The sequence below is a fragment of the Drosophila suzukii genome, unplaced genomic scaffold (genome assembly GCF_043229965.1).
Source record: "Drosophila suzukii unplaced genomic scaffold, CBGP_Dsuzu_IsoJpt1.0 scf_20, whole genome shotgun sequence".
Classification (NCBI taxonomy): domain Eukaryota; kingdom Metazoa; phylum Arthropoda; class Insecta; order Diptera; family Drosophilidae; genus Drosophila; species Drosophila suzukii.
The window spans coordinates 31,076-45,983 of NW_027255907.1; the positions used below are offsets into that span (position 1 = coordinate 31,076).

Sequence of the window (14,908 nt, forward strand, 5' to 3'; positions counted from 1 at the left end):
CTTTAACAAACATTCTTAAAGGCGAAAACGGCAATGTCAGAAAGCACATGTCGAAAAACCAAGGAAGAACGCTATAGTCGAGTACCTGCGCCACCTACCCGCGATCTCAATGTATGGTTATGTGGGGGGTAGAAAGATCTAAAATGGGCGTGGCAAACTTTTTTGTGTCAATCGAAAGGTATTGACGAGAGTAAAACATTTAAGTTAATATTTTTATCTAGCATGAAAATTGTGGACGCCAAAAGGATTGGGCGGTTTGTGCGCGTTAGTGTGGGCGTGGCAAATTTTTTTCTTATTAATCGGTAGGTATTGACGAGACTAACATATTTCAGTTACAATTTTTTTGCTAGCATGAAAATTGTGGGTGCCACAGGTTTGGGCGGTTTGTGGGCGTGGCATAATTGCGTAACAAACTTTCGCTGCGCACAGGGCTAGAGAATCTAAATTTGAAATCCCAATTGTTGAAATATACCGCTCAACCGTTCAGTCCTTTATCAGTTTAAATAAGAACACCAATATTAGATGGATATGTTTTATGATCGTTGTTGTAATTATTAATTTATATTTCTTGTTTTCTGCACACAACCAGCCACTTGTACACGAGGATCAGAAAAAGAAGGATAAACAGAAAGTGTGCCCGAATATTCAAAAGTAGGGATTTCTATAATGTTAATTTTTGTAATGTACATAACAGTAGGGATGGCGTATAAACTGTTATGTTCAACACGCCCCCTCAAAAATTACATTATTTTAAAATATACGTTTAAAATATATTAGATTTTCATTAAAAGTGGCTGAATTGTATTCTGGGGAGATATTACAATATGACCCAGCATTTGCTGCGAGGATTGGGAAAACCCAGATAAAACCGAATCAGATAATTATATATATACATATATGTAGGTACTTAACAATATTTCCAAATATCAATAAAATAAAATGTAGAAGGAACTTCAGTTACATAACTTTAAACTTGACTTTAGTCTTTTCAATTCATTAGGTACGTTAAATATAGTTTTTAAAGTATTAAAATATAAAAAAAATCAAATTAGAATTGTAAAATAGTTTTAATTGTCTCTCCATTGTTGTGGTTAAGTCTAGTCATCTTTGTGTAGTCCTATTTTTCCTCTTAATTCCATAAATCTTCCGGAAGGTAATGGTTTCGTGAAAATGTCTGCCAGCTGATTTTCTGTAGGAATATACTCGATGGAAATAACATTACATTCAATTTGTTCTCTGGAAAAATGATACTTAATACCTATATGCTTTGTCCTCTTATGACAAGAGGGATTACTGGCTATGCTTATACAACCCTGGTTATCTTCGAATATTTTTATTGGACCATCAAATTCAATAATAATACTTTCTTAAAGGGACTTAAGCCATAATGCTTCCTTCACAGCTTCAAGCAATGCCATAAACTTTGCTTCTGTGGATGAAGCTGCTACTGAATTCTGTCTCTTTGTATTCCAACAAATTAAATTAGATTTAAACATTTTAAAAAGATAACCAGTTGTACTTTTTCTGTCATTCTGATTTCCACGCCAATCTGAGTCTACATAGCAAACAAATATATTTTCAAAATTTAAATTTTTCTTAAAAATGAGCTTTATATTAATATTTCCTTTAAGATATCTTAAAACCCTTTTTAAACATTTCCATAGTTCTATATTATTTTTATTAGTATATCTACTTAGGATATTGATGGCAGTAATTATATTGGGTCGTGTACAAAGCATTATGTACAATAAACTAACAATTAAATTGCGACAAGGAGCATTGTAAATTTCGTCTGAATTTAACATTTCATAATCTAGCTTTTTTGGAAGGTGAGTATTTACAGATTTGCAATCTTCCATATAAAACTTACTTAAAACCTTTTTGATATAAGCAGACTGACTTAAAGATATCTGATCTTGGCCCACTTCTATTTTCATTCCAATAAAGTATAGTATTTCACCCAAATCAGACATTCTAAATTTTGTCATTAGGTATTGTTTAAAATTTATTAATCCTTTTATGTCGGATGTTGCTATAACTAAGTCATCCACATATAGTAAAATATACATATTTTTCTTGATATCGCCTTTGTATATACAACGATCAACAGATGCATTTTTAAATCCACATTCCTTTAATGCATGCTCAAATACTTCAAACCAGCATCTAGCTGCTTGTTTGAGCCCATAAATTGATTTGATTAATTTACAGACATTTTCAAAATTGCAAACAATTCCTTGAAGAACTTTCATGTATACTTCCTCCTTCAACGTACCATTAAGAAAGGCAGTTTTAACATCCATGTGATGTATGACGAAAACTGGAAATTTTAGCAACCGAAGCGAACGTTTCATCGTAATCTATTTGATATTTTTGTGTAAACCCGCGTGCAACTAATCTGGCTTTATACCTATCTGGATTTTCCATTTCATCAAGCTTTAAAGTAAATACCCACTTACAATCTAGAATATTCTTATTTTCATTTTTTTCAGTTATTTAGTTTATGAGCAGAAAGCTCAACCTTAATAGCTTCTTCCCATGAAGACCTATCTTCTCTACTTTGTACTTCATTAAATGAACAAGGGACTTCATTAAAAACAGTATGCGCATTCATTATAAAATTGTTTAAGTTTATTTCATTTTCATTATAGGATATGCTTGGTTTATTTTTTAATCTTTCGCTTCTTCTAGTTACATCATTAGTTACTTTAGCGATTTCATCTGTTGACATTTTTTTTAGGTCGCTTAACTTAGGTCTTTATCACTTTATCACTATCTTTACTTTCGTTCAGGATTTCTTGTTCAAAACATTCCATACTCTCATTCTGGATATTTTCATTTTCAGAATCCTTACTTTCATTCAGGATCTCTTGTTCATAACATTCCATACTCTCATTCTGGAAAATTATATTTTTAGAATCCTTACTCGCATTCAGGATCTCTTGTTCACAACATTCCATACTCTCATTCTGGACATTATATTCAACACATTCAATAATTTCATTCAGGGTGTTACTTTCCTTACTCTCTTTCGGGAATATATTATTTTTGTCGTCCTTACTATCATTCAGGGCTTCGTTTTTAGGAACTCTAGAGTTAACCATATTTGTCTCATCTACTACTACGTCTCTGGCAACTATGAATTTCCCATTTTCAGTATCCCATACTTTAAAGCCATTTGGTTCGTACCCAACAAATATGGTTTTAAACGATTTTTCATCAAATTTACGTTTTTATACCCGTTACTCTTAGAGTAAAAGGGTATACTAGATTCGTCGGAAAGTATGTAACAGGCAGAAGGAAGCGTTTCCGACCCCATAAAGTATATATATTCTTGATCAGGATCACTAGCCGAGTCGATCTAGCCATGTCCGTCTGTCCGTCTGTCCGGATGAACGCTGAGATCTCGGAAACTATGGGAGCTAGGCTATTGAGATTTGGCGTGCAGATTCCTGAGCTTCTTACGCAGCGCAAGTTTGTTTCAGCACAGTGCCACGCCCACTCTAACGCCCACAAACCGCCCAAAACTGTGGCTCCTACAGTTTTGATACTAGAATAAAAATTTTAGCTGAAATGTATTGTTCTCATCAATACCTATCGATTGATCCAAAAAAAAGTTTGCCACGCCCACTTTAACGCCCACAAACCGCGAAAACCTGTGACGCCCACATTTTCATTCATAACTGAAATGTATTGGTCTCGTCAATACCTATCGATTGATCCAAAAAGAAATTTGCCACGCCCACTCTAACGCCCACAAACCGCGAAAACCTTCGACGCCCAAAATTGTTATGCTAGATAAAAAATTTTAACTGAAATGTATTGGTCTCGACAATACCTATCGATTGGTCCAAAAAAAAAATTTGCCACGCCCACTCTAACGCCCATAACGCTTAAATCTGTATACCGCCGGTAGGTGGCGCATTTTAATCTCGCTTTGCTGCTTGCATATCTCCATTTAGCTGAGTAACGGGTATCTGATAGTCGAGGTACTCGACTATAGCGTTCTTCCTTGTTTTATTTTATTGTGTACATACACAGTCGAGCCAAATATTTTAAAATATTTTAAAATCGGCTTTCTATTATGCCACATCTTGTAAGGCGTTGTTGGACGATCTCCTAGTGCCCTACTTGGAATTCTGTTTATAATATATGTAGCCGTCAACACAGCCTCACCCCAAAAAGATTTGTCTAGTTTTGCACCATTTACTATTGCTCGAGCCTTTTCAGTTTTTGTTCTGATCATTCGCTCTGAAACTCCATTTAACTGTGGAGTATATGGTACAGTTAAATGGTAACTAATTCCTTTCTGAACACAGAACTCACGCATATCGTTAGATAAATATTCCCTAACATTGTCTATGTAAAGAATAACAACGTTAAGATTAAAGTGGGCTTCACTTTTTGAGACAAAATCTTTAAACATGCTATACACATCCGACTTATGTTTTATTAGGTAAGTGCCACAATAATGACTAAATTGATCCACAAAAATTACATAGTACTTTTTATCATCAATAGTTGTTGGTGTTATCGGACCACAGACATCAGAATGAATAACAAAAAGAGGTCTATTTATATGCTCTTTATTTTTAAATTTTTCAAATCGTTATCTGGCTTATTTTCCATTCAAACAAGCTTCGCAAATATTGTCGGTAGGATTAACACTATTAAGGAGACTATTATCACTAAATAAATTCTTTCTTTTTATTTCTAACATTTTTCCTTTTCTTATATGCCCCAGTCTCTCATGCCATAATTTATATAAACCTTTATTTTTTGTATCTACTTTACATGCTTTAAATTCAATAACTGGAACATTGTACGCACCTGAGTTTTCAGGAATAGTTGTTCCACTTTTCGTCAATTTCACGCCCTTTTCGTTAAACATGACAGTAACTCCAGTCTCTTGTAGCCTTTTTACGGAAATCAGATTTTCTGAAATTTTCCGCAGTATAGTACGTCTTTCAGCGTTATCTGATATTCATGTTCCAAGCGGACGACCCCACGCTTTGTTGCAAAAATATACTCCCCATGCTTGGCTACAACAATCTTTATGGGAGTTTCCAGGTCAGCATAGTCCGCAAATAATGATTCATCGTTTATGAGGTGGTTGGTAGCACCCGATTCAAGAATTAAATTCAAGTTCACGTTTAAATTATTATTATTTTGATGTACACTCTTAAGCATGAACGCGAAGCCTGGCTTGGTTGTTGCACTGTGCACTTGTTTATTATTTTCATTATTTATTTGCTTTTTATAACCGTAACAATCCTTTTTCATGTGTCCTAGTTTTCCACAGTGGTGGCATTTTATGTTGTTAAGTTTTTGTTTCATATAACATGGTGTTTGCGCATTATTATTGCTGTTATAATTTTTAACATTCAATTTATATTTGTTGTTGTTTTTATAATTTGCTTTATAGTTATTGCTAAAACTATTTTTAGCCTCAGCTTGCATAACTTTTTTACTAGTATCGTTATAAGCGATTCTTCACAAAAGCTAGCGTTATATTTTCCTCCGAAAGTGTCTCTATAGCTGTGATCACCCCGTCATAAGATGCTGGCAATGTAAGCAGCAAATGCGAAATTCTGTCCATTTCGTCTAATTTATAACCCGACGCCAACAGTTCGCCAACCAGTTCATCAAAAACAACAAAATGAGTAATTAATGCCATTTCACTCTTAAGCTTTAGCGACAACAACCGTTTGCGTACAGATAACTGTTACTATGTTTATGCTAAGGGTTTCATGATTTCTTGAAAGCGTGAAATAAAATTTGCTCCTGTTTATGCGACGCGGTCGAATTCTAGCATTTTATCAATCTCAGCTGACAGAGATGCCGGACCGGTGGAAAAAGGTGTGAGCGATAATTAACCGAAAAATTTTTTCGATTCGCATGAAATAATCTTGCTAATATTAAAGATAAAGTGTGTGCAAGCCAGTATACCATTTTTTCTACCATCAAAATAAAAGATAAAAACTAGTTTCCATTGGCACTGAATTAAAAAATAATTTGTTAAAAGTAAGGTGTATTTATGTATTTAAATATGTATATCGATCTGGAACTCCGATAAGTATATAGAGTTACCGGAGTATAATTGTGACCATTTCACGCTTTCAGGTTGAATTCATAGTCAACTTTCGTGTGTTGCCGAATTCACGAAATGGCGTTGAAATCGCGAAATGAAAGCGTGAATTCGGCATCGCATAAACACAGTATGTGAAGCAAGACTTTTCCGCTCATACACGGAATCTAGACTTCTGAGAATTTCGCGAGCTGTGTTGTTGCTTGTTGAAAAACTTAAGAAGGAGTCACTCAAATGTTCTATCAGTGTACTTTTATCACTCCTCTCTGCCTTAATCCAATTTTCATCCGTCGTCAGGAACTTCACTATCAATCACTTTCAATATATCTTGTTCAGCAAGAACGGTTCTAATTCTAAATTTCCACACAGAATATTTCTCGCCGTCAAACGGTTTAATGTTTCGCTTTGACTGGTCCAATTTGTTCATTTGTATACTAGGAAATTATCAGTTTAAATAAGAACACCAATATTAGATGGATATGTTTTATGATCGTTGTTTTAATTATTAATTTATATTTCTTGTTTTCTGCACACAACCAGCCACTTGTACACGAGGATTAGAAAGAGAAGGATAAACAGAAAGTGTGCCCGAATATTCAAAAGTAGGGATTTCTATAATATTAATTTTTGTAATGTACATTAAAATAGGGATGGCGTATAAACTGTTATGTTCAACACCAATGCTCTATCTTTTATAGTTTTCGAGATATCAGCGTTTATATATACGATTTTTTGAAGTTTGTGGGCGCTAGAGTGGGCGTGCCAAATTTTTGTTAGGTCAATCGAAAGGTATTGGTGAGAAAGATACATTTCAGCTAAAATTTTTATTCTAGCTTTAAAACATCAAGAGCCGCAGTTTTGGATGGTTTGTGGGCGTTACAGTGGGCGTTGCACACTGCGCCAACAGCTCAGGAATCTTGGCATGTAGAATCCCAAACCTTTCTAACTTTTGTAGTTTCCGAGATCACAGCGTTCATTCGGACGGACAGACAGACGGACATGGCTAGATCGACTCGGCTAGTGATCCTGATCAAGAATATATATACTTTATACCTTTTACCTGTTACATTCTTTCCGACGATGGTTGAGTTAGACGATACGCAACGCAGTGCATTCGAACGCGAAAGGAACATATTGGCATCGGAAGATGTTATACTTATGTACCCAAGTGACATCGGAGCAGTGCTGTCTCAAGAAGGCAAGCCTATCACAATGATATCTCGCTCAATTAAACAGGCCGAGACTCATTACTCCACTAACCAAAGGGAACTACTGGGAACTATTATTATAACTTTCCAGAGGGCAAAATTAGCCAACGAAGTAATACTAAACTGCAAAGTGTTTGCGAAGGCCGAATACGATAGGCACCCAAAAAAAAAGAAGTTGGAAAAACCACAGGGAAATGTTCCACATTGACATATTTTCCACCGACAAAAAATTTTTCCATGGTGCAACCATTAACATCTAGAGCCATAATTGACACAACAACCTCACTTCTTCAGGTCGTCAATTTATTCCCCAACATTAAAACTATTTATTGCGATAACGAACCGTCATTCAATTAAGAAACAGTGACCAGTGTTGAAAGGTTAATTTGACATAGACATTGTCAATGCACCACCGCTTCATAGCAACACAAATGGTCAGGTGGATCGTTTGTACAGCACCCTGGCAGAGATTGCTAGGTGCCTAAAAATCGACAAAAAAAAACAAGGGAGAACGCTGTCGTCGAGTACCTCGAATATCAGATATCCGTTATTCAGCTTAAGGGACCAAAGCGAAATGGAGATCTGCAAGCAGCAAAGCGAGATTGAAATGCGCCACCTACCCACGATCTCAATATATGGTTATGTAGGCGGTAGACTGATTTAAGCGTTATGGGCGTTAGAGTGGGCGTGGCAAAGTTTTTTGTGGGTCAATCGATAGGATTTGACGAGACTAATACAATTCAGTTAAAAATTTGTACCTAGCATAAAAATTGTGGGCTCCACAGTTTTGAGCGGTTTGTGGGCGTTAAAGTGGGCGTTGCACCCTGCTGAAACAAACTTGCGCTGCGTAAGAAGCTCAGGAATTTGCAAGCCAAATCCGAATAGCTAGCTCTTGTAGTCTCCGAGATCTCAGCGTTCATCCGGACAGACGGACATGGCTAGATCGACTCGGCTATCGATCCTGATCAAAAATATATATACTTTATGGGGTCGGAAACTCTTCCTTCTACCTGTTACATACTTTTCGACGAATTTAGTATACCCTTTTACTGTACGAGTAACGGGTATAAACATTAGTGACTCAAGCAATAATTCGCGCATCTATAGAATACAATAGAACAATCCATTCAGCCACGGTGCAAAAACCACTTGACTTAATTTTTAACACACCTAACCATGGCTACAGTAAATAAAGGAAAAGATTCCGAAGTCGCAACCATATCAGCTATCAAAATCGAAATGCATATCAGATAGACAAAACAGAGTGTTTTATGTTGGCGATAAAGTATATCTTAAATCCCAATCTTTTGGTAACAAATTGTCACCAAATTGTCATCTGAAGGAAAAGTTCAGTCAGACCTGGAAACGTCTGTTCCTATTAAGGGAAGCGTGGTTCACAAAGACAAAATGAGATAGTTACACAATACATACTACACTCACACTTACCATAGTACTAGTATCAAATTAATTGTTTCAACTGAATAATTTCCTACAGGTTTCTCGGAACTATTCTCCTAGTCATGACCACTACAAATGCTCGAATCACCGATTTTTCTCGGGCAAACTACTTCCCTATAGCGGTCGGCAACGGGAACCGACTAGTTTAATTAGAGACTCTACTAATTTAAGTAACTTTATGGTAGAAGACACAGAACGAATGTACAAACTATTCCCTCCGTCCCATATGCGGAATCTTCTTGAAGTTGACGTAGATCATATAAACAACCTTTTGTTCCCTTTAACTACACACCACAGGATAGTTTCAAGTCTTGACTATAAAGGCCCAGCATTACAATTCGTTGCCGGTACCCCGGACGCATCACATTTTGAAAAAATTTGAATAACCGAAGCTCAAATGATAGTGTCAAATAATAGACAGGTAATAATTAATACAGTTGTTTACGTCAAAAGGGCGTTTAATTTCGAAGGCAACGTCGAGCGGAAGTTGTATCCAGATGTCTCCGCTCTGGTGCGCTTAAGTTAAGTTAGGCTTAACTAGTTCTTATTTCCAAGTGAACCAATAAACATCTATGCACGTCGCGTAAAACCCCCAAAGAACCCCTGTGTTTTTTTGCTTACCATTCGTTCTTGGGACTTCAGCTATTTTCAGCGTTCAAGCCAACCCGCCCCATCATTTTGGTCCTTCGAGCCGGATTTCAAAGTCTTTGGATTTTCCTCACCTGAAGTTTCCTTTGATTTTTCCCAGCAGGCTTGAACCGCTCCAGATAAGTCCCACTTACTAAAATTTTCCGGTCGTACAGCCAATTTTTCGAACCCTATTTTGACTAACTTTCTGAATGATATATTGTCTAAATCCAAAAGCGATTAATCCGACGCAACGGCATTGAATATATGTATTTCAATTCCGTTACTTCTGCCCGACAATATTCCAGTTTCCTTTGCCCACAATTGTACACTTGAAACAATTCCAGTAGATATTTTAGTGCTACTATTCAACTAAAATATTTCTCGAAAATATTTTCAATTCCAATTGTGTGTAAAATATAACTCAGCCACAGTAAAAAATTACCGATCATAAAATTTTTCCTTGAGATTTGCACTCTTTATTTTTTACTGTGTTCCAGCTGCGTGTGTATATTTATATAAATATTATAATACAGTCCACTCCAACTACTTTTCTTTACCTACAAATGTTTACGTCAAAGGGGCGTTTAATTTCAGGAGGCAGTGTCGAGCGGCAGTTTTATCCAGATGTCTAAATCTCGCGCGCTCGCACTGCCGTCCGCTCTCCCTCTTCAACTCTCCCCTAAGTCTCAGCTCCGCTTTGGAGCGCTTACGTTAAGTTAGGCTCAATTAGTTCTTATTTCCATGTGAACCAATAAACATCTATGCACGTCGCGTAAAAACCCCAAAGTACCCCCTTGTTTTTTTGCTTTCCATTCGTTCTTGGGACTTCATCTATTTTCAGGGATCAACCCAACTCACCAAAACCGTCAATAAAATTTTTGAAGAAAAAAAGAGAGAACTTGTAATCACCCCACATTTATACGAAATAATTTTGGCAAGAAATAAAAGTTTAATCATAGAAATTCAAAATTTAATGCTAACCAAAACGTCTTCCAGATCCAACATTATAAGCACTACGACTTTTGACCACTATTTATATACCCTTGCAGAGGGTATAAAGATTTCAGTCAGAAGTTTGCAACGCAGTGAAGGACACGTTTTCGACCCCAAAAAGTATATATATTCTTGATCAGCATGACTAGACGAGTCGATATAGTCTCTCAGTTTTAAAGGTATCGGGCTGAAACTTTCACAAAAGTCGGTACCAGCCGGATCGGACAACTATATCTTATAGCTCCCACAGGAATAATCGGAAAAAAGTTTAAGAAATTATATCTTTGGTGTTTTTTAACATACAACCTCCTAAGCTTGGAAATATCATTTTATAACCCTTTCATGCCCACTGTTGCCTATAGGCAACATTGACTTTACATTTAAATATCGGTTACGATTCAAAATTTTTGTGGACTTTTTTTTATGGGGGATTCCCCCTATTAACGTTCTTTCATTTTTCGTATTTTGCGAACGCAGTTGCAGCGTGTGCTGAGTTATCGATAATTCTTCGAAGCGACCACAGCTGCCGAAAAATTTTACCAAAAAGTGTCCGTGAAAATAGTGCGATTAACTAAAACTAGTGACAAAGATTAGAAAAATAAGAACGCACAATTCTTTAAAATAGGTTAGACTATGATAAAAGTATAAAGTTGGGCTTGAAAATTGTTTTATAAAGAGTGTGGATTTTTTCAAAAGTTGATGTTGCCTACAGGCAACATTGGTCATAAGAGGTTCGCATATAATAATTTCTTTTTGCTCATTTAGGCATGCGTCCGAAGGGATTAAACGAATTGGAAATTCAAAAAATTTGCGAATTTGATTGGGAAGATTCAAACGACGAAGATGAAAATGAAGAGCCAGAGAATAAAATGGATGTTTTGGAGGCATTCATAGAAGAAAGTCTGCAGGACATAATACAGCAAGGAGGAACTATTGAAGATGAGCTTATGAAAAGCACCGTGCTTAATTCGATGCAAAGCGACTTTGATGAAACAGTCCAACAAATTTATGAAAAAATCGATTTGAATAGTTTGAGATGGAGATATGCCTCAAAAGGAAATGAGATAGACACAAAATGGAAAAACCATGTGACTGCTGGCATCATAAAAAGTCCCGTTGAATATTTCAATTCATTTTTTGATGATGACATTTTAGATATGCATGGAAACTAATAAGTACGCATTTCAAAATAAAGGAGTGGAGCTGAAGTGTGAGGTATGGGAGTTGCGAAGATATATAGGCATACTGCTCTACCTAGGCGTAGTCAAAATTCCAACAATGCGTATGGCATGGTCAAATAATTTTAAATTATCCGCAATATCAGACGCATTGCCACGAAATAGATTTGAAAAAATAAAATCATATTTTCACATAAATGATAATTTGAAGCAACCCGGAAAAGGTGAAGATAAATATGACAAACTTTATAAGATCCGTCCCTTATTAAATAAATTAAAAGAGAAATTTAATGAAATATCACAAGAGGAATATCAAAGCTGTGATGAACAGATGATTTCCTTCAAAGGTAAAAGTAGTTTAATTTATTTTGCAAAATATGAGTTTTTAATTTAATTTATATTTCAGGTCATCATAGTTTAGAGCAGTATCTCCCTAAAAAGCCGCACAAGTGGGGCTTTAAAATGTTTTCTAGAGCTGGGGTGTCTGGCATTATATATGATTTTTGCCTTTACGTTGGAGACGGAACTTGTAAGTCTTATGGACTTGGATTGTCTTCAGATATTGTTTTGCATTTAGCTTCAAACATTCCTGACAATCAAAATTTTAAACTATTTTTTGATAACTGGTTTACTTCAGTAAGCCTAATGATAGCATTAAAGGAAAGGGGTATCTTAGCAGTTGGCACAATTCGCAATAACCGTCTAAAAATTGCAATCTTCTTAATGAAAAACAGTCAGCTGGCATAGTGATGTAAAAAAACATCGATGCATCGAGCATCGATGATTTTTCGGCGATGTTTTTCGATGTTTTTCGATGTTTTATGTTATGCCGATGTCTATCGATGCATCGATGTTTAACCAAAACATCGGGCGTCGAGTTGCACAACATTGCAGAACATATGGTTTCAGTGCCGCACAGACAAATTGGCGGTTTTTGTTTTAGTAATGTAATGATGTAATGAAAAAGACTGCTGAATGCTCATGAATTGATATAGTTTTAAGTTCGTTTATAAAATTGTTAACAAAACCACTCAATGAAGAAATAAAAAAGAAAAAACTAAGAAAGCTTTTATTTTTTTAGTCTTAATTCCTTCTTATTTAAATATTAAAAAATCTCAATAAAAAATTTAATAGTCTTCTACAAATTGAATTAACGAAAAATAACGGAATGGGTTGAAAACATCGATGCATCGATGTTTCTAGCCGATGTTTCACAAAACATCGATGTATCATTTTGCAAACAACGATGAAGATCGACATCGATGTTTCGACCCAAATTTACATCACTAAGCTGGCAAAGGCAGGGGATCTTTTGACATAAAGGTCGAAGCAACTTATAACTTGATCTCGTGTCGCTGGTATAATAATAAATGTGTTCAGCTTATTTCAAATTATATTGCTGATACACCAGTTTCTGAGTGCATGCGTTGGTGCCGCAAAGAGAAAATCATGGTTAAAATACCTCGTCCTGCTATTGTAGATATGTATAATAGAAACATGGGGGGTGTTGATCTATCAGATATGCTATTAGAATTGTACAAAGTAAATCATCGCTCAAAAAAATGGTACATGCGAATCGTTTATTGGTGTATAAATGTGACAGTGGTGAATAGCTGGCTACTATACCGCCGAGATCATAAGCAATTATTTGAGAGAACAAAACATATGCCACTTCTAAGTTTTCAACTAGATATTGCCAAAGAGCTACTTAATGCTAATGTGGTTCAATCCCGAAAAAGAGGTCGGCCTGCATTTGCTTTATTAAATTTTAACTCTTCAAGCTCATCAATAGGTATTGCAGAGCAAAGTTCTCCAGCTTCTTCCAAAGGGATTGATTCACCAAAATCTTCATTTCCAAAGAGGTCTTATATTATGACTCCAGCAAAGGCAATAAGATACGACCAAATTGGTCACTGGGTTCAGTGGGAATCAAAAGGTAGATGTAGAATGTGTACTACAGGCTTTCCCAGGTCAAAATGTTCAAAATGTAATATCCATTTGTGCTCAAACCCAAATAAAAATTGTTTTTTACTGTATCATACAAATACTAACACCGAAAAATAAAGATTGTTAATAAAAATCTCATAATTGTATTTACTTGTAAAGGTAATATTACTCATACGTACGTACTTTTTTATATATATGGATGGACAAATGTTGCCTATAGGCAACATTGCAGTAAGGACATACCAAAGGACTTAGAGTACCGAAAATCGGAATGAAAGTTACTTGGGGCTCCTATAAATCATTTATAGCATTAAATATTTTCTATGTGTCCCCAGTTTAATTTGGGCATGAAAGGGTTAATTAGTTTTGAATTTCGAATTTAATTTTATCAAGATCGGACGACTGTATCATATAGCTGCCATAGAAACGATCGGAAAATTGGTGGGAAAATAATATGAAACAAATTATATCTTCGCTGTTTTTTGACATATTATCCTATACTATTGGAAATATCATTTCTTGTGTTTTTAAATTTAATAATTATAACTGCAAGGGTATACAAACTTCGGCTTGCCGAAGCTAACTACCTTTCTTGCTATTGATCAGCTCACAGATGTCCCTATAGTTAGTTTGATAGGTGTTTTAACTAATAAAGTATTTGAATTCCAAAGTCCACTAATTAAAGTTTAGAATATATTTAAAATATAATGGGTTTTCACGTCGTAAACCCACACCGATCTGCAACTTCAAAATAAAGTAATCACGGGGTTCTGCGCTTCAAACAACGACGCGATGTTTTGCAAGATAGCCACGCAAGATACCTGCGCCCGCAGAGTACACTCAGGTGGAACAATTGCCGCACGCAGCCCAGCCACCTATCACCAAATACCAAAGTAGACGATGGGATCATTATCATCAATTGCCAGCGTAGACGATGCGATAACTGAACTACAACTCCATCATAAGCAAGACCCCTATTGTCTCCGCATCGCCGTTGCTTAATATCATGGGCCATGACCAAGTTCTAAGCCTAACAATGCTGAAACGGATGAACGAGAACAACATAAACGTTATCCAGGAACTTCAGAGCTGTGTTTCACCCTTTGCAGGATTTTTATCGGCGCAAAACATTTCATCATCCACTTTCGGCTTGCGGAACCCATTGAATACCTTCATCCTTTAAACTAAGATCAATGCACAACATCTTTAACTTAATGTAACACTTACCTGATCTTATTATTTTCACTTAAAAAGACGAAAGAAGTAAATCTGCTGCGCACAATTTAAATGGCTTGCTTCCCTTTCAATAACTCAAACAGAATGAACCAAGTATTCCTCTCACCCCTTTACATGATTTCTTTTCATTTCTATTCGCTGTTGGCGCGTGCCACTGCACATATACCCTT

At 35.9% G+C, this 14,908-nt stretch overlaps 2 long non-coding RNA genes across 2 annotated transcripts; one reads left to right on the forward strand and one right to left on the reverse strand.

Annotated features, from left to right (window-relative positions):
- Positions 1–878: 878 nt before the first annotated feature.
- On the reverse strand, positions 879–5,986 carry LOC139354755 (uncharacterized). The gene is made up of 2 exons (XR_011605617.1): positions 4,831–5,986; positions 879–1,189 (listed from the first exon to the last, which is right to left on the reverse strand). It is a non-coding gene; the product is annotated as an uncharacterized lncRNA (long non-coding RNA).
- Positions 5,987–10,897: 4,911 nt separating this feature from the next.
- LOC136117631 (uncharacterized) lies at positions 10,898–12,589 on the forward strand. The gene is made up of 3 exons (XR_010655159.2): positions 10,898–11,002; positions 11,143–11,902; positions 11,962–12,589. It is a non-coding gene; the product is annotated as an uncharacterized lncRNA (long non-coding RNA).
- Positions 12,590–14,908: the final 2,319 nt, after the last annotated feature.